This window comes from Hyla sarda, chromosome 9, assembly GCF_029499605.1.
Source record: "Hyla sarda isolate aHylSar1 chromosome 9, aHylSar1.hap1, whole genome shotgun sequence".
Classification (NCBI taxonomy): domain Eukaryota; kingdom Metazoa; phylum Chordata; class Amphibia; order Anura; family Hylidae; genus Hyla; species Hyla sarda.
The window spans coordinates 30410653-30426692 of NC_079197.1; positions in this window are offsets into that span (position 1 = coordinate 30410653).

Consider the following 16040-nt stretch of genomic DNA (forward strand, 5'->3'; position numbering starts at 1 on the left):
ATGTATAAGCTGAGGGGAGAATGTAAATGGATGTGAGTTCGGATCACACACCCCCTATAAAAATGCTAAAGTTTAGCAGTATTTTTGTGTGTATCGCGAGTCTGTCAAAGTCTGAACTCTCCCTCACATTTCGGCTGTGGACAAATGCCCCGCTGTGGGCTTGAAATCCTCTCCCATGGAACAAGACAGTGTAATGAATTGTAAGCAGATGGCTCTATGGAGAGTTACAATTCATGCTTTGCTGATCTGTCTGCCTCAGTCAGAGGAGATATAACATACCGGATTTTACATGTCCGCTCTGTGAAACTTAACTCCTGAAATGCTGCACAGCTCAGCGCAGCTAGGGTTCTTTACATGCGTAGACATTAGATTTTTTTTAGATTTGCCGCTAGCAACCAAAAGCGTAATACATTGCAAAAATAATATTTTTACTTTACAGGAAGCAGAATTAATAGTTGCTGAATTAATAAAATGGCAGTATACAAAGAGTAATTTTTTTGCAATAAAAGACCCTATTTTTTATTTTTATAGATAACTTCTTGTTTGTTTGGAAAGCATGCTTTAGAATCTGTTCACACATGCTTTTGTTCATCAGGTTACCTATCGTTGGTTTGTGAAGGTCAAAGTACTGTAGCATTATTTTATCCTTTAAAGACAGCTACCTAGTGCACCTATTAAAATGAGATCTATAGAGCCCTGTACATTAGTCAAGGAGGGGCTGGGAGGTGAGGGTGAGCCAGGAGGCATGCCAGATTGTGGCACTTGAGCAGATCAACTCCACCTCCTTGACACAGCCAGCGGCTGACCGGCCATAAGGTTACCCACTGTTGATTAGTTAAGGTCAAAGTACTGTAACATTATTCTATGTAGTGCATCCATTAAAAATAAGAAATATTGAGCCATGGACATCAGTCAAGGAGGGGCTGGGAGGTGACGCAAGTGAGGAGAAATGCAAGTGGCACTTGAGCAGATCAGTTCTGCCTCCTTGACTCTTAGCAGAGAACTAAAAAGGAGATTTTAATGGTTTAGCAACCACCATCAGCTCCAGGATAGGTACAGGTTGCTTGTATACCATACCATCTATCCAACGGTGCCTGCAGCTCTTAGCAACAAATACAGCTGATAGATTCCCTTTAATATACAGTCATGAGAAAAAGGAAGCGCACTCTCTTGAAATGTTATGATTTTTTATTCTATGGTCCTGTAAAACTGTAAAAGAGATAGTACATTCATTTTTCTGGGAGCCAAAGCTCGCCAAAATCCCAATCTACTTACTTGCATTGGGCAACCTAGTCTGGTCAATAAACACTAAAAATTGCAATCAGTTCAATTGGAACAATTGTAGTATAGTTGTTCAAATTATTAGTTTACTTTGAAATCTGATAAGGTCGCCAAGATGTTGGCAGATGGACTCCCACAATTTTGAAATTAGAATGTGCACTAAAAACCTCATTGTTACATGCATAGTAACTTTTTTTTACCGATTACGACTGACAAAGTGCACGTAAAATAAAATGTCACAGAAATTTTAAAGTGTGAGTCTGGCCTAATGCAGATCAAAATAAGGCATATATTAAACTTTCACATGTATTTAGTGTTTGCTCAGTGCTGTTGTATTCTTTTTGATCAATTTTGCATTTTGGATTATTAGCATCACCCTCTGGATCAATAATAAGGTGGGCACCACAAATAACATTATAACTATAATTACAACATAATTACTCATTTAAGTAAAATCTGAAACCTCAAAAAATAAAATAAAAACACATCACCGCCAATATATTGAAAAGATAACTTAATTTTAAAAACTGTCACAAATTCATACAATAGTAATAATTAAATTGGCACTGTCATTTAAAAAAAAAAGTGTGACACGTCCTAGAGACATGTCAAAAGTTTTGATCGGTCGATGTCGGAGTGCTGAGACCTCATCGCTAGAACATCACTTTTTTTAAAGCAACACTTTAAAGCAATTTAAAAGAACACAAAGGGTGCCCAAAACATGACCCTGGCTATCCATTAAGTAGAGTAGTTATCCAAATGGCATAGATCAAATATTGCATATGAGAAGAGTAAAAGATCAAAATAAACATAACCTCTTTGTTGTATAACCATTCAGTGTCCTGCACAATAATAAATGTGCAAATGGAACAAAAATGACAATACAAATTAAAGTAGTACTCGCCCCTAGACATCTTATTCCCTATCTGAAGGATAGGGGATAAGATGTCTGATCCCGGGGGTCCCGCCGCTGTGGACCCCTGCAATCTTGGCTGTGGCACCCCAGACATCCAGCGCAGGAGCGATGCGGGGCGGAGGTACGTGACACCACAGTCACGCCCCGCCCGTGACGTCACGGCCACGTCCCCTCAATGCAAGTCTATAGGAGGGGCGTGATGGCCATCATGTCTCCTCCCATAGACTTGCATTGAGAGGGCATGGCCATGAAGTCACGAGCTGGCCGTGACCGTGATGTCACAAGCCTCCGGTGCTGCACCAGACACTGTAAACAAACGCTGGGTGCCACAGGGAGATCGCTGTCCCCAGTGGCGGGACCTCCGCGATTAGACACCTTATCCCCTATCCTTTGTATACGGGATAAGATGCCTAGGGGTGGAGTACCCCTTTAATGCATGGACTCAAAGGCTAAAGAAAAAAATTCTGAAATACCCCTTTAATCCATGTTGGTATCATCAGCAGGGTGTCTTAAGAGGGTTGTCCACAAGAAGAAATGTTTATGCATAGGTTAATCCAGTCACTGGGTCCTGGTGGAGACTTGGCCAAGAACATCTTGCTAATCTTATTAAAACCGGGCGCTCCCGTATCCCAGCTAGACCCGGCCCCCTTCTCGTTCATTTGAATGAGCCGACCGGAGTCACTTAATGACTCCGGTCGGCTCATTTTTGCCCCATATCTGGTTTTCGGACCGGACTGAAAACTGCAGCATACCGCAGTTTTTAGTCCGGTCTGATAACCAGATACCGGGCAAAAATTAGCCGGTGAGCAAAAATCCCAGAACCACATGGGGGATCTAGTGAATGACCTGCAGAGAGCTGGGACCAAAGTAACAAAGGCTACCATCAGTAACACACTACACCGCCAGGGACTCAAATCATGCAGTGCCAGACGTGTCCCCCCTGCTTAAACCAGTACATGTCCGGGCCCGTCTGAACTTTGCTAGAGAGCATTTGGATGATCCAGAAGAGGATTGGGAGAATGTCATACGGTCAGATGAAACCAAAGTAGAACTTTTTGGTAGAAACTCAACTCGTCGTGTTTGGAGGAGAAAGAATGCTGAGTTGCATCCAAAAAACACCATACCTACTGTGAAGCATGGGGGTGGAAACATCATGCTTTGGGGCTGTTTTCTGCTAAGGGACCAGGACGACTGATACGTTTGACCTCTGTCATTGCCAACAAAGGGTATATAATAAAGTATTGAGATGAGCTTTTGCTATTGACCAAATACTTATTTTCCCCATAGTTTGCAAATAAATTCTTTAAAAATCAGACAATGGGATTTTATGGATTTTAGTTGAGGTATACCTATGATGAAAATTACAGGCCTCTCTCATCTTTTTAAGTTGGAGAACTTGCACAATTGATGGCTGACTAGATACTTTTTTGCCCCACTGTCAACCTATGTGTCTGGTGTTGCACATATAGCAATACATACCACTGTTCAACATGAAGTAGCACACAACATCCTACTTCTGGCTGACTTGCTAAGTAACACTTCCAGTGCTTTGTATGTACAAGGCTGATCTGACGTCTTGTGAAATTTATTTAACAGAACAGGTCATTGATTTGCCTCAGTCCTGACTCACATCTCCTTGTATCCCAGGGCAGATTATATTTACAAGTGATGGTGATGAATTTGTTACTTGAAATACATTACCATAATTTTACATATTAAAAGGTTCTGTCTCTTACTGTCATATTGTGCACTGAGGTTCATTACAAAATGAAAAGATGGAGTGCTAGAGTATACAAAGGGGAGTACCTGCAAGATTTTCTCTGCATTATAGGCAACATCATTGAACTGGCCACAAGAAGAAGTTTTCAAGTACATTCTTATTAAAGTGTACCTGTCATTAGCAGAACAAATTTATATACAGTGACCCCTCGACCCACGATTGCCCCGACATACGATAATTTCAACATGCGATGGCCTCAGAGGCCAACGCATGTTGAAGGCAGCATCAACATACTATGCTTTTGTATGTCGGGGCCATCGCATAAACGGCTATCCGGCAGCGCTGACTGTTTCAGCTGCTGCCGGATAGCCGTTTACGGTGCCCCGTGTGGTCCGTTGACGATGACTTACCTGTCCTCGGGGCTCCGGCGCGTCCTCTTCGGGATCCTCTGCATCGTCGGCGCTCTCCATCGACGTCATCACGTCGCTGCGCACGCCGTCCCGTCATCCAATAGGAGAGGCGTGCGTAGCGACGTGATGGCGGTGACGGAGAGCGCGGATGCCGGAAAGCAGAGGCCTTGCCAGAGCATCGGGGACACCTCTGGGACGCGGCGACAGCGATGGAAGGCGACATCCCGGGCAGCGGTGACGAGCGGTGACGGTCCGGAGCGGCGGGGACAGGTGAGTACAACTTCCTCTAACAGTGGTCTACAACCTGCAGACCTCCAGATGTTGCTAAACTACAACACCCAGCATGCTGGGTGTTGTAGTTTTGCAAAATCAGGCGGTCCGCAGGTTGTAGACCACTGTCCTATACTTTACATTGCATGGATCCCTCAACATGCGATGGTTTCAACAAATGATGGTCCATTTGGAACGGATTACCATCGTATGTTGAGGGACCACTGTAATGTGGAAAATACCATTATGTGTATATTTGTAATATACATTGGTTAAAAAATTTGTATATTTTTAAGTGATCAAATGCTGTCCCTGGAGCTATTTCTTATGTGTCTCTGTAAGGAGTCCAAATACAGGAAGTGAGGGCGGGCAAGTAGGGCTCTGTGCAGACTCCTGGCTTGTCAATCATCCTGATGTGTGAGCCGGGAACGTGTCACAGAGCCTCACTGCACAGAGCCCTGCTTGTCCTCTGACTCCATTGTCTGACTCCATGCAAAAAATTTGGATTCGCGGCAACCACTATGACCGGACATATGTAAACGTATCCTTATTATCCGAACTTGCCTCATGAACACAGTTTTATTATGGATCTGTATTGTATTGTATTCATACCAACGTAACTATGTTTGTGGATCCATACTGTACCTATATATTCCTAAGATTCCAATCAAGTTCATATGAAAGCTTTATCTCAAGGACTTCGAGGCATGTTCCATTACATGTCATATTACGTATTCTTCCCTGGAAGCTTTGCTTATGACAGGCAGTTCATTAGCTGTATTATCTACTAATGCCTTTCACACTGAATACTCTAGTATCTTTGTGTTAAATTGTATTTCTTTCAGTAAACAGTGCAGTATGTAGTGGAATAAGTATTTTTAGCCAAATTGATAAGAAATAATAAAAAAATAAAAAAAAACATATCTGTTAAAGCATACCCATACTTTCAAGAGAATTTTATTAAAAACTGCATGTTTTTTTTACAATGATCTTTCAGAGTTGTGACAATGTACGGTAATTGCTGTGTTCTTACTGCTGTTATTGAGCCCCTGATAGTCCCTCTTTGGTGCACAGCTATTCTTCATTCCCTAACAGCTGGGCTGTTTGCCAGCAGTACTTACACCTGAACTTCCTTTCCCTTACTTTGCGGGTAAATCATAGGACAGTACTTACACCTCTTTACTAAGCCATGACATAGTGCTGGAGATATTGCACTGAAACTGAACGAATTAGCACTGTATCTGCAAAGTGTTTTGTGAGTGGAAAGAAAGCAGCAGCAGGATCACAGCAAGGGAGGGGTTATATCACAAGAGCAGCCCTGGTCTAAGCAATGAACTGCTGATGATGACAAGCAAAATGAAGGGGAGAATGTGGATTACATTTAAGAGGTAGCACTGAGTCCATAGGAGGAAAACAAGTATTTACACAAGGGACAGTTGCCCAGAATGTTATGGGTGATCAGAAATAAGAGGGAAGCCATGATTTACATTTCAGGCAGTGTGGCCCCTCTGAAGTAGCCAGACAGTCCCAGCTTGCATGCACACAGTTTAGGTTTTCGACCCTACACAAAACTATCTAGGTCCCACCCCACTGTGTTCCTTCTTGGTCTCTCTTTTGCTGGAGACAGAATTCCCCTAACAGGCAGTCAACAGCAGTTTGCAGGAAAGTGAGTCAATTAGGCTATAACTTGGAGGAAAGCTGTTTGGAACGACACTGACCATATAAAGGTATTCCTTTAGTATACACCTATACACCATTCATCCCATGTCATACTCTCTGAGCACTAGGAAACTAAAATATGGGGATTTGTTTGGTGCTATTTTGGTGTACCTTTGCCTTCCCATGACATGGGAGAACAATATGATCACCAATGAATATCTTTCAATTACTTTTATAGCAGTGCTCTGCCTTATTCACAAATAGAGATAAAGACCTGTCAATCAAGCCCAGTAGGGAGGACAGAAGCTAGGATGGACCACCCAGATGACTCTTCTGCCCAGAGTTCGGGTCGCATGAAACACATGGCAGGTTACCTTTAGGAAGTTAAATAGTGAACTTTACAAGGTTCAGTTACTTTCCTCAACTAACGAATGTTATTGACCTATTTAAACAAAAAAATTGCAAAAATATGCAGTAAAATGGGAAGGGTGGAAATGAATGATTTAGTAGGGAGATTGCTGAGAGCTGTCTGTCACGATGCTTAGTGACACTGCTGCCACTTCACTAAGTGAGCGATCATACGGGCCATTATAGCAATTCTCATCTGCTGTCATTGTATCCTCATTTTTACTAAATTTTTATTTCGTTTTTTTCCATGGCGAAAATGATGCAAATTTGACAAGGATTGTCCTTCCTTGAAGTACAAATGTATTACATTAATAAGGGGTTAACAAGGAATGCAATACTTATGGCAAATATATGGGAAAAAAAGCTTAAAATACAATATGTACATGCTTTTATTGATCACTTATGCCATTCATAATTGTTTCTCGTCTTATCCATATATTATGCATTTACCCACTGTCTCTGTTTTACCCAGCATGCTCTGCTGTTACAGCCTGTCTCTACCTGTATTCTGCCTGTCACTCAATTCACCCATTAACTATTGCAAAAAGTAATGGTAACTTTAACTTCCTTACATTAGAAAGATTATATGAAAGCAATTGTTACAGAGCTGAATGTACACTAGGCCGAGAAAGGCAAGGCCAGCACAATTGCCAACCTGGGGCTTAATGAGTTGCTTCAATGGAGCGGAAGGTGCAGATAGGTATAGGTAAGTGACCACTGGGGGTGCATATCAGCATAACAGGTAGGCAAAATCCACAGTAAGAAGAAAAACAAAAGGATAGCACTCACCCAGTATAGAAAGACTCGGTCCTCTTTATTACATTTATAAAGTCCACTCGTGCCCAATGTTGTTGTGATGTCTTAGTACGGGATATAGTCCCGTACAGTCGTTAGGCCCTGTCAGTTTGAGTCCCTCTGTGTCCTAGAGGCTCTCCTGCAGTGTCTCCCCCATTGTAATATATATAATGTATAGTGTTATGTGTGTTATGTATAAAGGACCTTTAAGGACCTTTGAGTTAGTCACATGATAATGTGTTCACATGATGTGTTTGTTACCCAGAGAGCACCAGCTAACCAGGTGACCTGCATCTTGACCTATGATGAGGGGCAGCCATTGCCATCTCTCTTGATCCTGAGGCGCAGTAAACTCCAGATGTCTCAGAACTAGTGTCATCTAGCACATCTGGAGGCCTCAAGCCTAACCTACAGCCACATGCCAGTAAGTCAAGTCTTCTATGTCTGCTGTCACTACCTACAGTCAAGTCTATAGTCAAGTCTATAATAGTCCTAAAGTCTGTCAAAGTCACTACAAGTCTCAGCAAGCTGCGAGGTCCTTCTGTGTTACTGGCCTCTTCTCTGGGATTCTGGCCTAGCTGTAAAGACTATTTCCATCTGTCTACCTCAGCAAAGCTGCCGTTAACCCTAACCTGGTCTTGCACTATTATTGCCCTGCCTAACCTTGGGATAGCGGTACTACCGTTTGGGTGGTTACTGGGAAAAACCACGCCCTCTCGTCACGAACATTAATAACACCTGCCCCTTAATTAATACACCACACCTTCACACCCCGAGACACCACATTGTGGTAGGGAGTTGCAGACGGCAAAAAGCCGACTGAGCGGCTGAGCCATTCAGTCAGTTTTTTGCCGACCGCAGCTCCCTACCACAATATTGGGCACGAGTGGACTTTGTAAATTTAAAAAGAGGACCAAGTCTTTCTATACTGGGTGAGTGGTATCCTTCTGTTATTCTTCCTATTGTGGTCAGAGCTGAATGTGTTGCACCTTGTCATTTACATTCGGTCTTTTTCTGCCACATTGGACTGAGAGGAAGGAGCATCCGAATTACAACTGTACTAAAGCTGTGCCCTTCCCATATCAGCAATATCATTAATGCAGCAGAACCCGACCGTTCCAGTCCTCTAATATTACCTGTCCTTCATTGCCTGTCTTGCCACTTAATATTTATTTTTATTTTTTTTTTAAATAGGACTACATTCCTTAAGCAATACTGACACATAATAGCACTGCCTTCCAATGCAACTATGGCCTTATTATGGTGTTTTCCTTTAATGGGAATGCCAGTACAGCACAAAACAACTGTAAAGCCTCATGTTCCATGAAACAGAACCTGCAACTGGATTTTAAAATCCATGATGTTCATGGGGTGGCCCAGTACAGGAGTTGCACCCTTGTACCATTGCTGCCCTGTCAGGTGGACTCTATTTCAGTGACCCCTGGGCCTTCCTTTCTTCTATGCTCTATATACAGTACTAAATGCCTATGTTATCTAATGTAATGTGTATATATTGTTATGTGCCTTTAAATACTGTTGTCATGTGTTGTAACCAAGGAAGGTACCAGTGACCTATAGGGTGACCTATGGGACCCCTCCAGAGTGTTCCCCATATAAACCCTGGGAGGAGCTAGCTAGTGGAGTCTTATCTGAGCTACAGTAAAGTCAAGACCTGGAGAGAGTGTCTGGTGTCATGTGGAGACCCAAGGCCTACCACACAGCCACACTTCTACTAATCCGGTGCCCCACAGGTGAAAGTCAAAACCTGGTAAGCTACATACGGGGTGAAGTCTGTCTAGTCAGTCCTAGTCAAGTCAGTCAAGATCATTCTGTATAAAGTCAGCATGGGCCTGCAACAAATTGTCCAAATCCACTACAAGTCCCAGCGAGCCCTAGAGTTACTGAAGTCACTGGTCACCTCCTTGGGCCTAACTGAGCTGTCAAGACTATTACATCTGTCTACCTCAGTAAAGCTGCCGTTGTACTATAACTTGGTGTCAGAGTCATTATTTGGCCCGTGCCTAGCCCAGGATCCAGCGGTAAACCTTTGGGTGGTGAATGGGTTAAACCATGCCCTGGCATCACGAATACAAGGGGTTAATACCATCTGCCCCTAGGGTAACAACATCTGCCCTCATCACATTCATGACTGCCACAGATTTAACATACAGAACACATTAGTTTTAGCCTTGAATTGCAGCTGCTCTTTAATGCCTATGGCATTATGACACAAGGAAACATAGCCCAATAAAGAACAACCTGAATATTGACATTAAAGGGCAACCTTTACAGGGGCATTCCTATCTCAACTAACATAGTAGGGCACATCAAGTTAAAGTTAAATATCTTATGTATAAGAGAAAAGGAATATGAAAATCATCTCAACAATACCACCTTCACAGGTAGCATTTCCTAACCATCAGCTTTAGCTCCAGTAATGGAGTCTCAGAAACTGATTGGGATTAAATGCTAAGCCAGAAGTCTCCCCAGAAGAGAAGAGGACCCATCTGTAGACAGCTATTTTGTCTTATTTTTTTTTTTTTTAATGGGTTATCCAGGAATCGAAAAACGGCGATATAATTTCTTTCAAAGACCGCTCCCTGTCTGTCTCCAGGTTGGGTGTGCTTTTGCAGCTCAGTTCCATTGAAGTGAATGAAGCCAAGTTGTAATACCACACAAAAAGTGGAGACAGACAGGGAGACAGGGAAATTAGGTCTGTTTTTTTTATTCCTGACAACCCCTTTAAAGGGCCCCTAGCTGGAAAACATATATATGTATATATATATATATATTTTTTTTTTTTAAACAACTTGTGCCAGTACTTATCAGCTGCTTTTTGATCCACAGGAAGTTCTTTTATTTTTGAATTTCCTTTCTGTATGACCACAGTGCTTTCTGCTGACCTCTGTCCATGTCAGGAACTGTCCAGAATAGGAGCAAATCCCTATAGAAAACCTATCCTGCTCTGGACAGTTCCTGACATGGACAGAGGTGTCAGCAGAGAGCACTGTGGTCAGACAGAAAAGAAATTCAAAAAGAAAAGAACTTCCTGGAAGGATTAAGATTTTTTAATAGAAGTCATTTACAAATCTGTTTAACTTTCTGACACTAGTTGATAAAAAAAAAATGTTTTCCAGTGGAGTACCCCTTTAAGAGCCGAGGTACATGCTTTCAAGTCACCAAAGTGCAAGCAAAAAGTGCAAAACACGTTCACACAAAAAACCTGCACGAGGATGATGTCCATCACATTTTTTGTGCCGTAATCTGTTGTTTTGAACGTAGTAGATTCAACTCACCCTCTTTCCTGCTCTGCGTCCCGAAATGGGATACTCCAATCCTGACTTAAATATGCAACAACGGAAAAGTCACCAAGCTCAGATACGGTGCATAAAATTCTTTATTCACAGGATACAGACATGTACAAAAAGTGACGCGGTTCGGCCACTGTATGTAGCCTTAGTCATACCTATGACAAAGGCTACATACAGTGGCCAAAATACGTCACTTTTTGTACATGTCCGTATCCTGTGAATAAAGATTTTTATGCACCGTATCTGTGCTGGACGACTTTTCCGTTGTTGCATAATCTGTTGTTTGTATCGGTACGGATCTGACTATTTGATTGCTTTTTACTTCATTTTGTCTGGGGTATGATGTGATTTAAAAAAAATTCTGGGGCTTGGTATTTTTTTATGTTCACGAAGTTCACCGTACAGGACAAATATTTTTTTTTAAATAGTTTGGACAATTATGCACTCAGTGATACCAAATTGTCACGCTCTGCACTCCGGCCACAAGCACCGGCCATGAGCGCAGTGTCCCTGTGTCCCCGACTGCCGGCGGGGCTGGGATGCACATTGCGCGAAGCGCCCTCATGTGAATCCCAGCCCGTCACTCACCATGCTCCGCTGCCGCCTCCTTCTCTGTGTCTCAGCTCTGGCGCGTACGTCGCCATCTCCTAGGGTGTGTGTGCAGCGGAGCTCTGAAATTTAAAGGGCCAGTACGCCCATAATTAGTTGTTACACCTGACACTACATTATAAAGTCCCTGCACCTCCCACACTTCCCTGCGGAACGACTAAAGGTGGCCTTTGTTATAAGTCTCTTAACTGGATGGGCTTTGGCCTGGGCAACTTTGCTTTGGGATCGCAGTGATGCTCTCACAACCAATCTTCAGGCTTTCCTGACGTAATTTCAGGGTGACTTTGAAGAACCAGCCCGAGCCTCCTCCGCTGAGATGGCGTTACTTAGTCTTTCACAGGGCAACTCCTCTGTGGGCGAATATTACATTCAGTTTCGTACCCTGGTATCAGAGTTATCATGGAACAATGAAGCACTTTGCGCCACCTTCAAGAGTTGCCCTTGCTGCTAGGGAATTGCCTTCTACCTTAAATGATCTGATACAGTTGGCATCCCGGATTGATATCCGTTTCTCTGAGCGACATGAGGAACTTCGCCAAGAAAGGGAGTCTGCAAGACCTCGATGCTTTCCTCGTCTGGCACCAGTCTTTCAGCAACCACCGCAACCCTCTACGTTGCCTCTCGCAGTAGAGGCTATGCAGGTGGATCGGTCTCGACTGACCCTGCAGGAAAGAACTTGCCGACGAGCTGAGAATCTTTGCCTATACTGCGCCAGTGCAGATAATTTCCTAAAAGATTGTCCGCTACATCCACAGTCACAGGGAAACGCTCGCACCTAGGGTTTGTGGGAGAGGCCTCCCTAGGTGTGAATACCAGCTCTCCACGCTTAAATTTGATGGTCCAGCTTTTTCTACCCTCTGAAGAGATTGTCTCTGTTCTTGCTTTCTTGGATTCTGGTTCCGCAGGAAATTTTGTTGATGCCTCCCTAGTACATAGGTATCATCTTCCTGTATCTTGCTTGTTAAAGCCCTTGTACATCTCTACGGTCAATGGAGAAAGTCTGGACTGTACTGTGCTATACCACACTGAACGGTTGTCTATGCAGGTCGGAGCCTTGCATAAGGAGAACTTGTCTTTCTATGTACTCCCTCATTGTACTTCTCCTCTCCTGCTTGGCCTACCGTGGTTGCCATTCCATGCCCCGCAGCTGGAATTATGGAATAAGAAAGGACTTCAAAAGAACCAGGCTTTTCGGCGCTGACCACGAAGGAATAATCGGAGCCCAGGTAAAGGAATAAGATTTAATAGCAATGTATTTCACCGCGCTTGCGCGGCTTCATCAGGCTTCATCTTCTTTCTCTCCGCAGCTGGATTGGAAAACTGGAGAAGTTCTTCGTTGGGGACCTTATTGCAAAAACCACTGTATTCAAATATATTTGTCTAAGTTGGAACCATCTTCTTGTCCTCTGCCCAGTTTGCCTTAGTTCCTTCAGGACTTTGCGACTTTGTGAAAAACAAGCTGAAGTTTTACCACCACATCGTCCCTATGATTGTCCTATTGACTTACCGCCCGGCTCCACACCTCCCCAGGGCAGAATCTAGCCTTTGTTGGTCCCAGAAACTCAGGCTATGTCTAATTACATCCAGGAGAATCTTCAGAAGGGATTTATTAGGAAGTCTTCTTCCCCTGCCGGAGCCGGGTTCTTCTTTGTGGAAAAGAAAGACGGGTCTTTGCGACCTTGCATCGACTACCGAGGCTTGAATAAAATTACAGTAAAGAACCGCTACCAACTTCCTTTAATCTTGGAATTATTTGATTGTCTGCGGGGTACCAGGATCTTCTCTAAACTAGACCTTCGAGGGGCCTATGATTTGATTCGAATACGAGAAGGTAACGAGTTGAAAACTGCGTTTAATATTCGTGACGGGCATTTTGAGCACATGTGATGCCATTCGGACTCTGTAATGCTCCAGCAGTCTTCCAGGAGACTGTCAATGACATTTTTCGTGACCTCCTATACTCCTGTGTCATTGTCTATTTCTATGACATTCTCATCTACTCGCTCAATCTCCACATTCATCGTTCACGCCTCCACCAAGTTTTACAGCGTCTCCGAGACAACCATCTATATGCAAAACTTGAGTGTACTTTTGAAAAGACTAGCCTTCTGTTTCTGGGGTATATTGTTACCAGTCAAGGTCTATAAATGGATCCTAACAAGTTATCAACTGTACTGGAGTGGCCTCAACCTTCTGGCTTGAAAGAGATTCAGCGCTTCCTCAGCTTTGCCAATTATTATCGGCAATTTATTCCTCAATACTCCACCTTGGTTGCCCCCATCGTTTCTCTTACCAAGAAAACTGCTAATACGAAGGTCTGGACTCCTGAGGCCGAAGAAGCGTTCACACAGTTAGGGTCTATTCACACGCACAATATTCTGCACAGATTTGATGCGCAGATTTGATGCGTAGGATTTCAAGCTGTGTTCAGTCATTCAGTTTACATTGAAATCTGCTGCAGAAAATCCTGCGCATCAAATCTGCGCAGAATACTGTACATGTGAATAGACCATTAAAGTCCACCTTCGCTTTTGCTCCTGTGATGTCAAGACCCGATCCAGGCAAGCTATTTATTTTGGAAGTGGATGTTTCTTTAGTTGGTGAAGGTGCAGTTTTGACACAAAAATCCTCCAAAGGAAGAACTGTAACCAGCAGATTTTTCTCTAAGGCCTTCTCTCCTGCAGAGAGAAATTATACCATTGGAGATTGCGAGCTCTTGGCTATTAAATTGGCCTTGGAAGAATGGTGTCATCTCTTGGAGGGCTCTGTATATCCACTTACTATTTATACTGACCACAATAACCTGCTCTATCTGCAGACTACCCATCGTCTCAACCCTCGACAGGCTCGCTGGTCTCTGGTTTTCTCCAGATTTGACTTTTTTATTCACTTCCGTCCAGCAGAGAAAAATCTTCGGGCTGACACTCTATCTATCTAGATCCTCTGAAATACAAGACCAAGAATCTCAACTTCAACATATTGTTCCTTCTGATCGTCTCATTTCCGCAGCACCAGCAAGTCTACAGCACCTGCCTCCTGGGAAGACTTACATAACTCCCCATTTAAGACTCTGAATCTTGACTGCCAGCGCGGCTGGGATTCGCATCGCGGGACGCTCCTGCATGCGAATCCCAGCTTGTCACTCACCACGCTCCGCTGCCGCCTCCTCCTCTTTGTCTCAGCTCCAGCACGTGCGTCCCCGTCTCTTAGGGCGCACGCGCCAGAGCTCTGAAATGTAAAAGGCCAGTATGCCCATAATTAGTTGTTACACCTGACACTACATTATAAAGTCCCTTCACCTCCCACACTTCCCTGCCGAATCTTCAGTGCCCCTAGCCTGAGATTAAGCATTCCATATTGCCGCCGGCCTTGACCTTCTGCTACGTTTGACTACGCTACTGCCTGATCCTTTGGTACCTCGTCTTGCCCAGCTACCTGTGTGGTCGAACCGTGTCTGGGGTAGCGACTTGGATGTCGCCTGCCGCAGCAAGTCCATCCTGCCTTATGGCGGGCTCTGGTGAAGACCAGCGGCACCTTAGATTCTGCTCCCTGATACGGTCCGAATCATCAGCCACACAGGTTAGAGGATCCACATCCTGCTCCTTAACACAAATATGTTTATTTTTATTACTTTTTCATATTTTTTGTATGGAAAATGGGAAAAAGAGGGTGATTTAAACCAATGATATTCAAGAGGTTAATCTATGTGGGTTAAACTTTTATTTATTTATTTTGATTTTACACTTTATTTGGCACTTAGGGGACTTTTAGGAGGAATCATTAGATTTCTCATACATATTAATGCAGTTCCATAGAACTGCATAGTTCCATCTGTGAGATCCATGCTGATTTGGTTGAGCCTGCTCCAATCAGGCTCAATCAAATGCATAGCCACAGACCGGCAGGAAGGAGAGGTAAGCCCTATGTCTACCTACGCAGTGGATCATCCCCCGGAATCAGCTGTGGGCCGCCCGGTATGATGTGGGCTCGACGCAGGAGCCCAGGGCATACACCCATAATGGCACAATGACGTGTATACACATCATTGGTCATTAAGAGGTCGAAATTACTTTCAAATATAAGTGGACAGTATATATTCAACTTTGGCTACTGCTAGGCGTATATTTACGTCCTGTGGCCATCTCCCAATCTGTGAAGCGTGCTCAGAAGCTTAGGGCACTTCGTATCTGCGGGGTCCAGGTTGTTGTCAGCAACCAGGACCCGTGGCTAATATCGGACATAGCCGATTGGGCTGATGTGCGGTATTAACCCTTTAGACGTTGATTGTGGCGTCTGAAACGGGAGAATACACTGCCGGTTAGCTCAGTGGAGCTGTTCGGGATCGCCGCGGTGAAATCACGGCATTCCGAACAGCTGACAGAACAGCGGAAGGTGTCCTCCCCTTGCTCCCAGCTGTCCGATCAATGTTTGATTGCTCCAAGCCTGAAATCCAGGCTTGAGCAATCAAGCGCAGAAAACACTGATCAATGCATTCCTATGGCAATGCATTGAACAGTGTAAGAGATCAGTGCATGCAGTTTTATAGCCACTAGAGTGGGCTATAACACTGCATTTAAAAAAAAAAGTGTGTTAATAAAAACAAACATATGTGATATCGCCGCATGCGTAAATGTCCGAACCATAAAAATCTATCATTAATT